Source organism: Carcharodon carcharias (genome assembly GCF_017639515.1).
Source record: "Carcharodon carcharias isolate sCarCar2 chromosome 37 unlocalized genomic scaffold, sCarCar2.pri SUPER_37_unloc_3, whole genome shotgun sequence".
Classification (NCBI taxonomy): Eukaryota; Metazoa; Chordata; class Chondrichthyes; order Lamniformes; family Lamnidae; genus Carcharodon; species Carcharodon carcharias.
The window spans coordinates 523,670-542,465 of NW_024470768.1; the positions used below are offsets into that span (position 1 = coordinate 523,670).

Sequence of the window (18,796 nt, forward strand, 5' to 3'; positions counted from 1 at the left end):
GCAAAGGGATCAGAGATGGAGGAAGCAGCATCTGCACTTTGCAACCTGGGCTAAGGATTCACCACCATTCTGAGCTGCTGGGGTATCTCCCAACACCCACCACCACCCCCCCCTCCTACCCCAGCACCCCCCACCCCTCAGGCTACCCCCTCCCCCAACTCTGCCAGACCTCCCCCCCCACCCCCACCCTCCTGCTGCGATATGTGAATCGAAGGCAGCTTGCCAGAGACTGGGAGACAAGGCAGCAGGGGATCGAGAGGCCGAGGATCAGAGGCACCTCCCTGGAGCAGCGCAGGTCAACAGGTAGGATATCTCCCATCTCAGCACCCGTCCTCCACACCCCGAAATCAGCCCCTTCGTCAGGAACTCGGTGCGGGAGACGGAGAGAGACAGAGAGAGAGAGAGGGAGGGACAGAGAGGGAGAGACAGACAGAGAGAGAGGGAGAGACAGACAGAGAGAGAGAGACAGAGACGGAGGGAGAGGGAGGGAGAGAGACAGAGAGAGAGAGAGAGACAGAGAGGGGGTGACAGAAAGGGAGAGGGACAGAGAGGGAGAGAGACAGAGAGAGGGAGAGACAGACAGACAGGGAGGGACAGAGAGGGAGAGACAGACAGAGAGAGAGAGAGAGAGGGAGAGACAGACAGAGAGAGAGAGAGGGAGAGACAGACAGAGAAAAAGGAAGAGAGACAGAGACGGAGGGAGAGAGACAGAGAGAGAGAGGGGGGGACAGAGAGGGAGAGGGAGAGAGACAGAGAGAGGGAGAGACAGACAGACAGGGAGGGACAGAGAGGGAGAGACAGACAGAGAGAGAGGGAGAGACAGACAGAGAAAAAGGGAGAGAGACAGAGAGAGAGGGAGAGAGAGGGAGAGAGACAGAGAGAGAGAGAGAGACAGAGAGAGGGAGAGAGACAGAGAGAGGGAGAGACAGACAGACAGGGAGGGACAGAGAGGGAGAGACAGACAGAGAGAGAGGGAGAGACAGACAGAGAAAAAGGGAGAGAGACAGAGACGGAGGGAGAGAGAGGGAGAGAGACAGAGAGAGGGAGAGACAGACAGAGAGGGAGGGAGAGAGAGGGAGAGAGACAGAGAGAGGGCGAGAGACAGACAGAGAGAGAGGGAGAGAGACAGAGAGGGAGAGCGAGAGAGAGAGACAGAGAGATAGAGAGAGAGAGACAAAGGGAGAGAGAGAGAGGGACTGAGAGGGAGAGACACAGACAGAGAGGGACAGAGAGGGAGCGAGAGGGACAGAGAGGGAGAGAGACAGAGAGAGAGAGAGAGGGAGAGAGACAGAAGAGGGAGAGAGACAGACAGAGAGGGAGAGGGACAGAGAGGGAGAGGGACAGAGAGGGAGAGAGAAGGAGAGAGAGACAGAAAGAGAGACAGAGGGAGAGAGAGAGAGAGAGACAGAGAGAGAGCGAGAGCGAGAGAGAGAGAGACAGAGAGGGAAAGGGACAGAGAGAGAGAGAGGGAGAGAGAGGGAGAGAGAGAGACAGAAAGAGAGACAGAGGGATAGAGAGAGAGAGAGACAGAGAGAGAGAGATGGAGACAGAGAAAGAGAGAGACAGCGATAGAGGGAGAGAGACAGTGGAAAGGAGAAAGAGAACATGAGAGAGAGACTGAAAGAGAGAGAGGGAGAGATACAAGCATTGAGAGGGGAGAGAGAGTTTGATCCCTGATCTCTGATTGCTACCCGGGGGGTCCCAGACCCCCTACTGGATTTGAACCCCCCACCCCCCCACCGCCGTGATCAGGATATCTTTTCCTGCAAGAGATGGAGGGTTATCTCAGGCAAAGCTCCTGACTCCCACTGGACGGGTTTGCCAGCCTCCCCTCTGTCTGGGCCGTACCAGCGCCCCCCTCCCCCCCGGCCCATAGCCAGGCTGTTGTACCTGGTGAGAAAGCAGTGCCCACGTTCGGGGATGGGTGTGGGGTGGAGCCTGGCAGGGATTGCCGGCTCTCTATACCAGCTGAGCCCAGGGCTGCGAGGGATCAGCACGATGGTCTCTTTAGGGACACTGGAGAGGCAGAAGTGTCAACAGCTCACAGAGAAACAGCCTCGAGGTTTGACCAGAGAAACAGGGCTCACGAAAACCACTGAAACGATTGCAGCCGGCAGAATTGACAATGCGGTCTTATTCTCTGACATCAGACATCCTATAAACCATCCTCGCTGGCATGTGCTCAACTGAAACTGCAGGATATTAAACACAAACGTGGAAAATAATTTACAGAATAACATGGCAGTGAGTTACAGACTGGAATCTAATCGAGGGGTTGGGGGGTTTATATATAGAATAACAGATACCCGGGAGTGAGTTACAGACTGGAATCTAATCGAGGGGTTCGGGGGGTTTATATATAGAATAACAGATACCTGGGAGTGAGTTACAGACTGGAATCTAATCGAGGGGTTCGTGGTGGTTTTTATATAGAATAACAGATACCCGGGAGTGAGTTACAGACTGGAATCTAATCGAGGGGTTCGGGGGGTTTATATATAGAATAACAGATACCCAGGAGTGAGTTACAGACTGGAATCTAATCGAGGGGTTCAGGGTGGTTTATATAGAGAATAAGAGGTACCTGGGTGAGAGTTACAGAATGGAATCTAATCGAGAGGTTCAGGGGCGTTTATATATAGAATAACAGATACGCGGGAGTGAGTTACAGACTGGAATCTAATCAAGGGGTTCAGGGGTTTATATATAGAATAACTGATACCCAGGAGTGAGTTACAGACTGGAATCTAATCGAGGGGTTCGGGTTGGTTTATATATAGAATAACAGATACTCGGGAGTGAGTTACAGACTGGAATCTAATCGAGGGGTTCGGGGTGGTTTATATATAGAATAACCTATACCCAGGAGTGAGTTACAGACTGGAATCTAATTGAGGAGTTCGGGGTGATTTATATATAGAATAACAGATACCCAGGAGTGAGTTACAGACTGAAATCTAATCGAGGGGTTCAGGCTGGTTTATATATAGAATAACAGATACCCAGGAGTGAGTTACAGACTAGAATCTAATCGAGGGGTTCGGGGTGGTTTATATATAGAATAACAGATACCCAGGAGTGAGTTACAGACTGGAATCTAATCAAGGGGTTCGAGGTGGGGTTTATATATAGAATAACAGATACCCGGGTGTGAGTTACAGACTGGAATCTAATCGAGGGGTTCATGCTGGTTTATATATAGAATAACAGATACCCGGGAGTGAGATACAGTCTGGAATCTAATCGAGGGGTTCAGGCTGGTTTATATATAGAATAACAGATACCCGGGACTGAGTTACAGACTGGAATATAATCGAGGGGTTCGGGGTTGATTTATATATAGAATAACCTAGACCCGGGAGTAGGTTACAGACTGGAATCTAATCGAGGGGTTCGGGGTTGATTTATATATAGAATAACCTAGACCCGGGAGTAGGTTACAGACTGGAATCTAATCGAGGGGTTCGGGTGGTTTTTTAATATAGAATAACAGATACCCAGGAGTGAGTTACAGACTGGAATTTAATCGAGGGGATCGGGGGGTGTATATATAGACTAACAGATACCCGGGAGTGAGTTACAGACTGGAATCTAATCGAGGGGTTCGGATGGTTTATATACAGAATAACAGATACCCGGGAGTGAGTTACAGACTGGAATCTAATCGAGGGGTTCGGGGTGGTTTATATATAGAATAACAGATACCCAGGAGTGAGTTACAGACTGGAATCTAATCGAGGGTTTCGAGGTGGGGTTTATATATAGAATAACAGATACCTGGGAGTGAGTTACAGACTGGAATCTAATCGAGGTGTTCGGGGTGGTTTATATATAGAATAACAGATACCCGAGAGTGAGTTACAGGCTGGAATCTAATCGAGAGGTTCGGGGTGGTTTATATATAGAATAACAGATACCCAGGAGTGAGTAACAGACTGGAATCTAATCGAGGGTTTTGGGCTTGTTTATCTATAGAATAACAGATACCCGGGAGCGAGTTACAGACTGGAATCTAATCGAGGGGTTCGGGGTGGTTTATATATAGAATAACCTATACCCAGGAGTGAGTTACAGACTGGAATCTAATTGAGGAGTTCGGGGTGATTTATATATAGAATAACAGATACGCAGGAGTGAGTTACAGACTGAAATCTAATCGAGGGGTTCAGGCTGGTTTATATGTAGAATAACAGATACCCAGGAGTGAGTTACAGACTAGAATCTAATCGAGGGGTTCGGGGTGGTTTATATATAGAATAACAGATACCCAGGAGTGAGTTACAGACTGGAATCTAATCAAGGGGTTCGAGGTGGGGTTTATATATAGAATAACAGATACCCGGGTGTGAGTTACAGACTGGAATCTAATCGAGGGGTTCATGCTGGTTTATATATAGAATAACAGATACCCGGGAGTGAGATACAGTCTGGAATCTAATCGAGGGGTTCAGGCTGGTTTATATATAGAATAACAGATACCCGGGACTGAGTTACAGACTGGAATATAATCGAGGGGTTCGGGGTTGATTTATATATAGAATAACCTAGACCCGGGAGTAGGTTACAGACTGGAATCTAATCGAGGGGTTCGGGGTTGATTTATATATAGAATAACCTAGACCCGGGAGTAGGTTACAGACTGGAATCTAATCGAGGGGTTCGGGTGGTTTTTTAATATAGAATAACAGATACCCAGGAGTGAGTTACAGACTTGAATTTAATCGAGGGGATCGGGGGGTGTATATATAGAATAACAGATACCCGGGAGTGAGTTACAGACTGGAATCTAATCGAGGGGTTCGGATGGTTTATATACAGAATAACAGATACCCGGGAGTGAGTTACAGACTGGAATCTAATCGAGGGGTTCGGGGTGGTTTATATATAGAATAACAGATACCCAGGAGTGAGTTACAGACTGGAATCTAATCGAGGGTTTCGAGGTGGGGTTTATATATAGAATAACAGATACCTGGGAGTGAGTTACAGACTGGAATCTAATCGAGGTGTTCGGGGTGGTTTATATATAGAATAACAGATACCCGAGAGTGAGTTACAGGCTGGAATCTAATCGAGAGGTTCTGGGTGGTTTATATATAGAATAACAGATACCCAGGAGTGAGTAACAGACTGGAATCTAATCGAGGGTTTTGGGCTTGTTTATCTATAGAATAACAGATACCAGGGAGTGCGTTACAGACTGGAATCTAATCGAGGGGTTTGAGGTGTGGTTTATATATAGAATAACCTATAACCGGGAGTGAGTTACAGACTTGAATCTAATCGAGGGGTTCAGGCTGGTTAATATATAGAATAACAGATACCCGGGAGTGAGTTCCAGACTGGAATCTAATCGAGGGGTTCGGGGTGAGGTTTATATATAGAATAACAGATACCCGGGAGTGAGTTACAGACTGGAGTCTAATCGAGGGGTTCAGTGGTTTATATATAGAATACCAGATACCCAGGAGTGAGTTACAGACTGGAATCTAATCGAGGGGTTCGGGGTGCTTTATATATAGAGTAACAGATACCCAGGAGTGAGTTACAGAATGGAATCTAATCGAGGGGTTCGGGGCGGTTTTTATAGAGAATAACAGATACCCGGGAGTGAGTTACAGAATGGAATCTAATCGAGGGGTTCGGGGTGGTCTATATATAGAATAACAGATACCCGGGAGTGAGTTACAGAATGGAATCTAATCGAGGGGTTCGGGGTGATTTATATATAGAATAACTGACACCCGGGAGTGAGTTACAGACTGGCATCTAGTCGAGGGGTTCATCGGGATTTATATATAGAATAACAGATACCCAGGAGTGAGTTACAGACTGGAATCTATTCGAGGAGTTCGGGTGGTTTATATATAGAATAACAGATACCCGGGAGTGAGTTACAGACTGGAATCTAATTGATGTGTTCGGAGTAGTTTATATATAGAATAAGAGATACTCGGGACTGAGTTACAGACTGGAATCTAATCAAGGCGCTCAGGGTGATTTATATATAGAATAACAGATACTCAGGAGTGAGTTACAAACTGGAATCTAATCGAGGGGTTCGGGGTGGTTCATATGTGGAATAACAGATACCCAGGAGTGAGTTACAAACTGGACTCTAATCGAGTGGTTCGGGGTGGTTTATATATAGAATAAGCTATACCTGGGAGTGAGTTACAAACTGGAATCTAATTGAGGGGTTCAGGGTGGTTTATATATAGAATAACAGATACCCAAGAGTGAGTTACAGACTGGAATCTAATCGAGGGGTTCAGGGTGGTTTACATATAGAACGAAAGATACCGAGGAGTGAGTTACAGACTGGAATCTAATTGAGGTGCTTGGGTGGTTTATATATAGAATAACAGATACCCGGGAGTGAGATATAGACTGGAATCTAATCGAGGGGTTCAGGGTGATTTATATATAGAATAACAGATACCCGGGAGCGAGTTACAGACTGGAATCTAATCGAGGGGTTCGAGGTGGGGTTTATATATAGAATAACAGATACCCGTGAGTGAGATACAGACTGGAATCTAATCGAGGGGTTCAGGCTGGTTTATATATAGAATAACAGATACCCGGGAGCGAGTTACAGACTGGAATCTAATCGAGGGGTTCGGGGTGCTTTATATATAGAATAACCTATACCCGGAAGTGAGTTACAGACTGGAGTCTAATCGAGGGGTTCGGTGGTTTATATATAGAGTACCAGATACCCAGGAGTGTGTTACAGACTGGAATCTAATTGAGAGGTTCGAGGTGAAGTTTATATTTAGAGTAACAGATACCCGGGAGTGAGTTACAGAATGGAATCTAATCGACGAGTTTGGGCTTGGTTTATATATAGAATAACAGATACCCGAGAGTGAGATGTAGACTGGAATCTAATCAAGGGGTTCAGGGTGGTTTATATATAGAATAACAGATACCCGGGAGTGAGTTACAGACTGGAATCTAATCGAGGGGTTCGAGGTGAGGTTTATATATAGAATAACAGATACCCGGGAGTGAGTTACAGACTGGAATCTAATTGAGGGGTTCGGGCTGGTTTATATATACAATAACAGATACCCAGGAGTGAGTTACAGACTGGAATCTAATCGAGGGGTTTGGGGTGCTTTATATATAGAATAACAGATACCCAGGAGTGAGTTACAGAATGGAATCTAATCGAGGGGTTCGGGGCAGATTTTATAGAGAATAACAGATACCCGGGAGTGAGTTACAGAATGGAATCTAATCGAGGGGTTCGGGGTGGTCTATATATAGAATAACAGATACCCAGGAGTGAGTTACAGAATGGAATCTAATCGAGGGTTTCGGGGCGATTTATATATAGAATAACTGACACCCGGGAGTGAGTTACAGACTGGCATCTAATCGAGGGGTTCGTCGGGATTTATATATAGAATAACAGATACCCAGGAGTGAGTTACAGACTGGAATCTAATCGATGAGTTCGGGTGGTTTATATATAGAATAACAGATACCCGGGAGTGAGTTGCAGACTGGAATCTAATTGATGTGTTCGGGGTAGTTTATATATAGAATAAGAGATACTCGGGAGTGAGTTACAGACTGGAATCTAATCGAGGAGTTCGGGGTGCTTTATATATAGAATAACCTATACCCGGAAGTGAGTTACAGACTGGAGTCTAATCGAGGGGTTCGGTGGTTGATATATAGAATACCAGATACCCAGGAGTGAGTTACAGACTGGAATCTAATTGAGAAGTTCGAGGTGGGGTTTATATTTAGAGTAACAGATACCCGGGAGTGAGTTACAGAATGGAATCTAATCGACGAGTTTGGGCTTGGTTTATATATAGAATAACAGATACCCGAGAGTGAGATGTAGACTGGAATCTAATCAAGGGGTTCAGGGTGGTTTATATATAGAATAACAGATACCCGGGAGTGAGTTACAGACTGGAATCTAATCGAGGGGTTCGAGGTGAGGTTTATATATAGAATAACAGATACCCAGGAGTGAGTTACAGACTGGAATCTAATTGAGGGGTTCAGGCTGGTTTATATATACAATAACAGATACCCAGGAGTGAGTTACAGACTGGAATCTAATCGAGGGGTTCGGGGTGCTTTATATATAGAATAACAGATACCCAGGAGTGAGTTACAGAATGGAATCTAATCGAGGGGTTCGGGGCGGTTTTTATAGAGAATAACAGATACCCGGGAGTGAGTTACAGAATGGAATCTAATCGAGGGTTTCGGGGCGATTTATATATAGAATAACTGACACCCGGGAGTGAGTTACAGACTGGCATCTAATCGAGGGGTTCGTCGGGATTTATATATAGAATAACAGATACCCAAGAGTGAGTTACAGACTGGAATCTAATCGAGGAGTTCGGGTGGTTTATACATAGAATAACAGATACCCGGGAGTGAGTTGCAGACTGGAATCTAATTAATGTGTTCGGGGTAGTTTATATATAGAATAAGAGATACTCGGGAGTGAGTTACAGACTGGAATCTAATCGAGGGGTTCAGCGTGGTTTATATATAGAATAACAGATACCCGGGAGTGAGTTACTGACTGGAATCTAATCGAGGGGTTCGAGGTGCGGTTTATATATAGAATAACAGATACCCGGGAGCGAGTTACAGACTGGAATCTAATTGAGGAGTTCGGGGTGATTTATATATAGAATAACAGATACCCTGGAGTGAGTTACAGACTGGAATCTAATCGACTGGTTCTGGCTGGTTTATATATAGAATAACAGATACCCGGGAATGAGTTACAGACTGGTATCTAATCGAGGGGTTCGGGGTTGCTTTATATATAGAATAACCTAGACCGGGAGTGAGTTACAGACTGGAATCTAATCGAGGGGTTCGGGGTGCTTTATGTATAGAATAACAGATACCCAGGAGTGAGTTACAGAATGGAATCTAATCGAGGGGTTCGGGGCGGTTTTTATAGAGAATAACAGATACCCGGGAGTGAGTTACAGAATGGAATCTAATCGAGGGGTTCGGGGTGGTCTATATATAGAATAACAGATACCCAGGAGTGAGTTACAGAATGGAATCTAATTGAGGGTTTCGGGGCGATTTATATATAGAATAACTGACACCCGGGAGTGAGTTACAGACTGGCATCTAATCGAGGGGTTCGTCGGGATTTATATATAGAATAACAGATACCCAGGAGTGAGTTACAGACTGGTATCTAATCGATGAGTTCGGGTGGTTCATATATAGAATAACAGATACCCGGGAGTGAGTTGCAGACTGGAATCTAATTGATGTGTTCGGGGTAGTTTATATATAGAATAAGAGATACTCGGGAGTGAGTTACAGACTGGAATCTAATCGAGGCGTTCGGGGTGCTTTATATATAGAATAACCTATACCCGGAAGTGAGTTACAGACTGGAGTCTAATCGAGGGGTTCGGTGGTTTATATATAGAATACCAGATACCCAGGAGTGAGTTACAGACTGGAATCTAATTGAGAAGTTCGAGGTGGGGTTTATATTTAGAGTAACAGATACCTGGGAGTGAGTTACAGAATGGAATCTAATCGACGAGTTTGGACTTGGTTTATATATAGAATAACAGATACCCGAGAGTGAGATATAGACTGGAATCTAATCGAGTGGTTCAGGGTGGTTTATATATAGAATAGCAGATACCCGGGAGTGAGTTACAGACTGGAATCTAATCGAGGGGTTCGAGGTGAGGTTTATATATAGAATAACAGATACCCGGGAGTGAGTTACAGACTGGAATCTAATCGACTGGTTCGGGGTGCTTTATATATAGAATAACAGATACCCAGGAGTGAGTTACAGAATGGAATCTAATCGAGGTGTTTGGGGCGGTTTTTATAGAGAATAACAGGTACCCGGGAGTGAGTTACAGAATGGAATCTAATCGAGGGGTTTGGGGTGGTCTATATATAGAATAACAGATACCCAGGAGTGAGTTACAGAATGGAATCTAATCGAGGGTTTCGGGGCGATTTATATATAGAATAACTGACATCCGGGAGTGAGCTACAGACTGGCATCTAATCGAGGGGTTCGTCGGGATTTATATATAGAATAACAGATACCCAGGAGTGAGTTACAGACTGGAATCTAATCGATGAGTTCGGGTGGTTTATATATAGAATAACAGATACCCGGGAGTGAGTTGCAGACTGGAATCTAATTGATGTGTTCGGGGTAGTTTATATATAGAATAAGAGATACTCGGGAGTGAGTTACAGACTGGAATCTAATCGAGGGGTTCAGGGTGGTTTATATATAGAATAACAGATACCCGGGAGTGAGTTACTGACTGGAATCTAATCGAGGGGTTCGAGGTGCGGTTTATATATAGAATAACGGATACCCGGGAGCGAGTTACAGACTGGAATCTAATTGAGGGGTTCGAGGTGGGGTTTATATGTAGAATAACAGATACGCGCGAGTGAGATACAGACTGGAATCTAATCGAGGGGTTCAGGCTGGTTTATATATAGAATAACAGATACCCGGGAGTGAGTTACAGACTAGAATCTAATCGAGGGGTTCGGGGTTGGTTTATATATAGAATAACCTAGACCGGGAGTGAGTTACAGACTGGAATCTAATCGAGGGGTTCGGGTGGTTTATATATATAATAACAGATACCCAGGAGTGAGTTACAGACTGGAATTTAATCGAGGGGTTCGGGGTGGTTTATATATAGAATAACAGAAACCCGGGAGTGAGTTACAGGCTGGAATCTAATCGAGGGGTTCGGGCTGGTTTATATATAGAATAACAGATACCCGGGAGTGAGTTACAGACTGGAATCTAATTGAGGGTTTCGGGCATGTTTATCTATAGAATAACAGATACCCGGGTGTGAGTTACAGACTGGAATCTAATCGAGGGGTTCGGGCTGGTTTATATATAGAATAACAGATACCCGGGAGTGAGTTACAGACTGGAATCTAATCGAGGGGTTCGGGGTTGGTTTATATATAGAATAACCTAGACCGGGAGTGAGTTACAGACTGGAATCTAATCGAGGGGTTCGGGTGGTTTATATATATAATAACAGATACCCAGGAGTGAGTTACAGACTGGAATTTAATCGAGGGGTTCGGGGTGGTTTATATATAGAATAACAGAAACCCGGGAGTGAGTTACAGGCTGGAATCTAATCGAGGGGTTCGGGCTGGTTTATATATAGAATAACAGATACCCGGGAGTGAGTTACAGACTGGAATCTAATTGAGGGTTTCGGGCATGTTTATCTATAGAATAACAGATACCCGGGTGTGAGTTACAGACTGGAATCTAATCGAGGGGTTCGGGCTGGTTTATATATAGAATAACAGATACCCGGGAGTGAGTTACAGACTGGAATCTAATCGAGGGGTTCGGGCTGGTTTATATATAGAGTAACCTATACCCGGGAGTGAGTTACAGACTGGAATCTAATCAAGGGGTTCGGGGGGGTTTACATTTAGAATAACAGATACCCGGGAGTGAGTTACAGACTGGAATCTAATCGAGGCGTTCGGGTGGTTTATATATAGAATACCAGATACCCAGGAGTGAGTTACAGACTGAAATCTAATCGAGGGGTTTGAGGTGGGGTTTATATATAGAGTAACAGATACCCAGGAGTGAGTTACAGACTGGAATCTAATCGAGGGTTTCGGGGTGATTTATATATAGAATAACAGATACCCTGGCGTGAGTTACAGACTGGAATCTAATCGAGGGATTCGAGTTGCGGTTTATATTTAGAATAACAGAAACCCGGGAGTGAGTTACAGACTGGAATCTAATCGAGGGGTTCAGGCTGGTTTATATATAGAATAACAGATACCCGGGAGTGTGTTACAGACTGGAATCTAATCGAGGGATTCAGGGGGGTTTATGTATAGAATAACCGGTACCCGGGAGTGAGTTACAAACTGGAATCTAATCGAGGGTTTCGGGTGGTTTATATATAGAATAACAGATACCCGGGAGTGAGATACAGACTGGAATCTAATTGACGGGTTCAGGGTGGTTTATATATAGAATAACAGATACCCGGGAGTGAGTTACAGACTGGAATCTAATCGAGGGGTTCAGGGCGGTTTATATATAGAATAACAGATACCCGGGAGTGAGTTACAGACTGGAATCTAATCGAGGGGTTCGGGGTGATTTATATATAGAATAACAGTTACCCGGGACTGAGTTACAGTCTGGAATCTAATCGAGGGGTTCGAGGTGGTGTTTATATATAGAATAACAGATACCCGGGAGTGAGTTACAGACTGGAATCTAATCGAGGGGTTCAGCGTGGTTTATATATAGAATAACAGGTACCCAGGAGTGAGTTACAGAATGGAATCTAATCAAACGGTTCGGGGCGGTTTTTATAGTGAATAACAGATAACCAGGAGTGAGTTACAGAATGGAATCTAATCGAGGCGTTCGGGTGGTTTATATATAAAATAACAGATACCCAGGAGTGAGTTACAGACTGGAATCTAATCGAGGGGTTCAGGTGGTTTATATGTAGAATAACAGATACCCAGGAGTGAGTTACAGACTGGAATCTAATCGTGGGGTTCAGGTGGTTTATATATAGAATAACAGACACCTGAGAGTGAGTTACAGACTGGAATCTAATCGAGGGGTAAGGGTGGTTTACGTACTGAATAACAGACACCCAGGAGTGAGTTACAGACTGGAAACTAATCAAGGGGTTTGGGTAATTTATTTACAGAATAACAGATGCCCAGGAGTGAGTTAAAAGCTGGAATCAAATCAAGTGGTTCAGAGGGTTTAGATACATAGTAGAACAGATAGCCGGGAGTGAGTTACAGACTCGAATCTAATCAAGGGGTTCAGAGAGTTTATATATTTAGAATAACAGATTCCCGGGAGTGTGTTACAGACTGGAATTTAATCGAGGGGTTCAGGCTGGTTTATATAAAGAATACAGATACCCGGGAGTGAGTTACAGACTGGAATCTAATCGAGGGGTTCGGGGTGATTTATATATAGAATAACAGATACCCAGAATAACAGAGACTAAGAAAAACTACAACAAGGTAACATTGTTTAGTGGGAGCTTTACTCTGTATCTAACCCCGTGCTGTACCTGTCCTGGGAGTGTTTGATGGGGACAGTGTAGAGGGAGATTTACTCTGTATCTAACCCCGTGCTGTACCTGTTCTGGGAGTGTTTGATGGGGACAGTATGGAGAGAGCTTTACTCTGTATCTAACCCCGTGCTGTACCTGTCCTGGGAGTGTTTGATGGGGACAGTGTAGAGGGAGCTTTACTCTGTATCTAACCCCGTGCTGTACCTGTCCTGGGAGTGTTTGATGGGGACGGTGTAGAGGGAGATTTACTCTGTATCTAACCCCGTGCTGTACCTGTCCTGGGAGTGTTTGATGGGGACGGTGTAGAGGGAGATTTACTCTGTATCTAACCCCGTGCTGTACCTCTCCTGGGAGTGTTTGATGGGGACGGTGTAGAGGGAGCTTTACTCTGTATCTAACCCCGTACTGTACCTGTCCTGGGAGTGTTTGATGGGGACAGTATGGAGAGAGCTTTACTCTGTATCTAACCCCGTGCTGTACCTGTCCTGGGAGTGTTTGATGGGGACAGTATGGAGAGAGCTTTACTCCGCACCTGAGCTGCTGAGGGTAGAGTAGGGGCTGAATGATGTTGACGTCCTGAGACACTGTGGAAAATGCAGTACACAATGGGGAAGATTTTTGTGCTGTATTTTGCGACAGAGACTGTATTAATATCAGAACGGGGAAGAAATCCTTTCATGAAGTTTGACGGTTCTGAAGGCTGGATTAGATACACAAGCTATTAATACAAGACTGCGTGTGAGTCATCACAACATTTTATCTGTGTTAAGTGTTTCACATTTCTCACTCACAGATTGTGTGAAGTTTGTGGCGAGTGCAGAGGGTAGGTGCAGTGCGAGAAAGACTCGGGATATTCATGGCCCCAGGCAGCTGAAGGCACGGCCGCCAATGGTGGAGTGATGGGGAATCGGGGGGATGGTCAAGAGGCCGGAATTGGAGGAGCCCAGAGATCTCGGAGGGTTGTAGGGGCTGGAGGAGGTTACAGAGATAGGGAGGGTTGTAGGGGCTGGAGGAGGTTACAGAGATAGGGAGGGTTGTAGGGACTGGAGGAGGTTACAGAGATAGGGATGGCTGTAGGGGCTGGAGGAGGTTACAGAGATTGGGAGGGTTGTCGGGGCTGGAGGAGGTTACAGGGATAGGGAGGGTTGTAGGGGCGGAAGGAGGTTACAGAGATAGGGAGGGTTGTAGGGGCTGGAGGAGGTTTCGGAGATAGGGAGGGGTGTAGTGGCTGGAGGAGGTTACAGAGATAGGGAGGGTTGTAGGGGCTGGAGGAGGTTACAGAGATAGCGAGGGTTGTAGGGGCTGGAGGAGGTTACAGAGATAGGGAGGGTTGTAGGGGCTGGAGGAGGTTACAGTGTACTGTTAGAGAGAAGGCTGAAGTGATGACCCTCCGACAGTGCGGCGCTCCCTCAGCACTGACCCTCCGACAGTCCTGCTCTGCTCTGAATAGCCGAAGAGCATTAGCTTTCACTTTGACTTGTATTTACTTTACCACCTACCCCCACATCAACCAGCAGAGGAAATGGTTTATTTGCAGCTGCTCAGAACTGACCACATCCCCAAAATCACCTGACAAGCTTCTGGTTTCCCCAGTCTTTATGCAGTGTGTGGAAATCCAACCTATAACTGCAAATGCTCCCCTTCGGTGACCCCGACCCTCCTACTCATCTGATCCACTGTTACCTCCAGCCTCCCCTCGACCCTCCTCCTCAATTACCCAACCCTACCCAAACGCAGACAGCCCCTGACAACCTCTTTTAAAGTCCTATACCCACTTTGACCCTCATCACCTGCTTGTCCTCACCCCAGACAGCTTAAGAATAGTCGTCTTCACTGTCCCCATCAAACTCTCCAAGGACAGGTACAGCACGGGGTTAGATACAGAGTAAAGCGCCCTCTACACTGTCCCCATCAAACACTCCCAGGACAGGTACAGCACGGGGTTAGATACAGAGTAAACCCTCTACACTGTCCCCATCAAACACTCCCAGGACAGGTACAGCACGGGGTTAGATACAGAGTAAAACTCCCTCTACACCGTCCCCATCAAACACTCCCAGGACAGGTACAGCACGGGGTTAGATACAGAGTAAAGCTCCCTCTACACTGTCCCCATCAAACACTCCCAGGACAGGTACAGCACGGGGTTAGATACAGAGTAAAGCTCCCTCTACACTGTCCCCATCAAACACTCCCAGGACAGGTACAGCACGGGGTTAGATACAGAGTAAATCTCCCTCTACACCGTCCCCATCAAACACTCCCAGGACAGGTACAGCACGGGGTTAGATACAGAGTAAACCCTCTACACCGTCCCCATCAAACACTCCCAGGGCAGGTACAGCACGGGGTTAGATACAGAGTAAACCCTCTACACCGTCCCCATCAAACACTCCCAGGACAGGTACAGCACGGGGTTAGATACAGAGTAAAGCTCACTCTACACTGTCGCCATCAAACACTCCCAGGACAGGTACAGCACGGGGTTAGATACAGAGTAAAGCTCGCTCTACACTGTCCCCATCAAACACTCCCAGGACAGGTACAGCACGGGGTTAGATACAGAGTAAATCTCCCTCTACACTGTCCCCATCAAACACTCCCAGGACAGGTACAGCACGGGGTTAGATACAGAGTAAATCTCCCTCTACACTGTCCCCATCAAACACTCCCAGGACAGGGACAGCACAGGGTTAGATACAGAGTAAAACTCTCTCTACACTGTCCCCATCAAACACTCCCAGGACAGGTACAGCACGGGGTTAGATACAGAGTAAAGCGCCCTCTACACTGTCCCCATCAAACACTCCCAGGACAGGTACAGCACGGGGTTAGACACAGAGTAAAGCTCCCTCTACACCGTCCCCATCAAACACTCCCAGGACAGGTACAGCACGGGGTTAGATACAGAGTAAAGCTCCCTCTACACTGTCCACATCAAACACTCCCAGGACAGGTACAGCACGGGGTTAGATACAGAGTAAAGCTCCCTCTACGCTGTCCCCATCAAACACTCCCAGGACAGGTACAGCACGGGGTTAGATACAGAGTAAATCTCCCTCTACACTGTCCCCATCAAACACACCCAGGGCAGGTACAGCACGGGGTTAGATACAGAGTAAAGCTCCCTCTACACCGTCCCCATCAACACTCCCAGGACAGGTACAGCACGGGGTTAGATACAGAGTAAATCTCCCTCTACACTGTCCCCATCAAACACTCCCAGGACAGGTACAGCACGGGGTTAGATACAGAGTAAAGCTTCCTCTACACTGTCCCCATCAAACACTCCCAGGACAGGTACAGCACGGGGTTAGATACAGAGTAAAGCTTCCTCTACACTGTCCCCATCAAACACTCCCAGGACAGGTACAGCACGGGGTTAGATACAGAGTAAAACTCCCTCTACACTGTCCCCATCAAACACTCCCAGGACAGGTACAGCACGGGGTTAGATACAGAGTAAAGTTCCCTCCACACTGTCCCCATCAAACACTCCCAGGACAGGTACAGCACAGGGTTAGATACAGAGTAAACCCTCTACACTGTCCCCATCAAACACTCCCAGGACAGGTACAGCACGGGGTTAGATACAGAGTAAAGCTCACTCTACACTGTCCCCATCAAACACTCCCAGGACAGGTACAGCACGGGGTTAGATACAGAGTAAAGCTACCTCTACACTGTCCCCATCAAACACTCCCAGGACAGGTACAGCACGGGGTTAGATACAGAGTAAAGCTACCTCTACACTGTCCCCATCAAACACTCCCAGGACAGGTACAGCACGGGGTTAGATACAGAGTAAATCTCCCTCTACACTGTCCCAATCAAACACTCCCAGGACAGGTACAGCACGGGGTTAGATACAGAGTAAATCTCCCTCTACACTGTCCCCATCAAACACTCCCAGGACAGGGACAGCACGGGGTTAGATACAGAGTAAAGCTCCCTCTACACTGTCCCCATCAAACACTCCCAGGACAGGTACAGCACGGGGTTAGATACAGAGTAAAGCTCCTCTACACTGTCCCCATCAAACACTCCCAGGACAGGTACAGCACGGGGTTAGATACAGAGTAAACCCTCTACACTGTCCCCATCAAACACTCCCAGGACAGGTACAGCACGGGGTTAGATACAGAGTAAAGCTCCCTCTACACCGTCCCCATCAAACACTCCCAGGACAGGTACAGCACGGAGTTAGATACAGAGTAAAGCTCCCTCTACACTGTCCCCATCAAACACTCCCAGGACAGGTACAGCACGGGGTTAGATACAGAGTAAATCTCCCTCTACACTGTCCCCATCAAACACTCCCAGGACAGGTACAGCACGGGGTTAGATACAGAGTAAAGCTCCCTCTACACCGTCCCCATCAAACACTCCCAGGACAGGTACAGCACGGGGTTAGATACAGAGTAAAGCTCCCTCTACACTGTCCCCATCAAACACTCCCAGGACAGGTACAACACGGGGTTAGATACAGAGTAAATCTCCCTCTACACTGTCCGCAACAAACACTCCCAGGACAGGTACAGCACGGGGTTAGATACAGAGTAAATCTCCCTCTACACTGTCCCCAACAAACACTCCCAGGACAGGTACAGCACGGGGTTAGATACAGAGTAAATCTCCCTCTACACCGTCCCCATCAAACACTCCCAGGACAGGTACAGCACGGGGTTAGATACAGAGTAAAGCTCCCTCCACTTCACCTGGTAACCACATTCATCCTCCACCCAAACTCCAGACATTTCCAGCTTCGCTGACAGTAAATTGTCGCTCTCAACTACAAAACATGAGACGCTTTTTGGTTCCCTTCACCTCTCCCAACACCTCCCCCTCCAAATTGGGAACGAGTCGTGTCCGAAGACGGCTCCTGGTCGGTAATTCTGCAGGTCTTGTTCCTGTCGTAGTGCAAGAGGAGAGTTGTTCAGTAGAGAAATAGAAAACGAGAATGTTTGGCTTCCAGCGAGTGGCTGTTAACTTCTTCTTTCCCGCATTGAAAGTTTGTACTGCTCGTTCCGCCAGTCCATTGGATGACAAGTGGTATGGTGCAGTTTTCACATTGTAGATACCATTAAGGCTGATAAATCCCTGCACCTGTATACGCAGTACCATTGATCTGAGATGCATATCCCTGTATTACTAATAGGGTAGTAATAGTGGGGGATTTCAACTGCCCCAACATTATCTGGGTTAGTCATAGTGTGATAGGTTTAGAGGGAGCGGAATTCTTAAAATGCACCCATTTTAAGATTTTTTAAGCCCGTACGTAGAAAGTCCTACAAAAGAGGGGACGGTCCTTGACTTAATTTTAGGGAATGAAGTCGGGCAAGTGGTAGAGGTATCAGTGGGGGAGCGTTTTGCAGATATTGATCATAACTCCGTTAGATTCAAGGTTGTTATGGAAAAGGACAAGGATGGGCCAGAAATCAGAGTTCTAAATTGGGGGAAGGCCAATTTTAATAAGATCAGATATGATTTGGCCAGAGTGGACAGGGAGCAGCTACTTTTAGGTAAATCTGCGTCAGAGCAGTGGGACTCATTCAAGAAGGAAATAGGGAGAGTACAGGGCCAACATATTCCAGTAAAGATAAAGGGTGGGACCAACAAATCCAGGGAACCCTGGAGGTCGAGGGATATACAGGGTTGGATCAAGAGAAAAAGGG

The 18,796-nt window shown here is 46.4% G+C and overlaps 1 protein-coding gene across 1 annotated transcript in view; it reads left to right on the forward strand.

The window, feature by feature from the left end:
* Positions 1-229: 229 nt before the first annotated feature.
* The window catches only part of LOC121274737 (sodium/calcium exchanger 1-like), a 459,072-nt gene continuing 440,505 nt past the window's right edge, over positions 230-18,796 (forward strand). The window contains exon 1 of the mRNA XM_041182077.1: positions 230-303. The gene's annotated coding sequence lies outside the window, so the exon portion shown is untranslated. The remainder of the gene's footprint in view (positions 304-18,796) is intronic.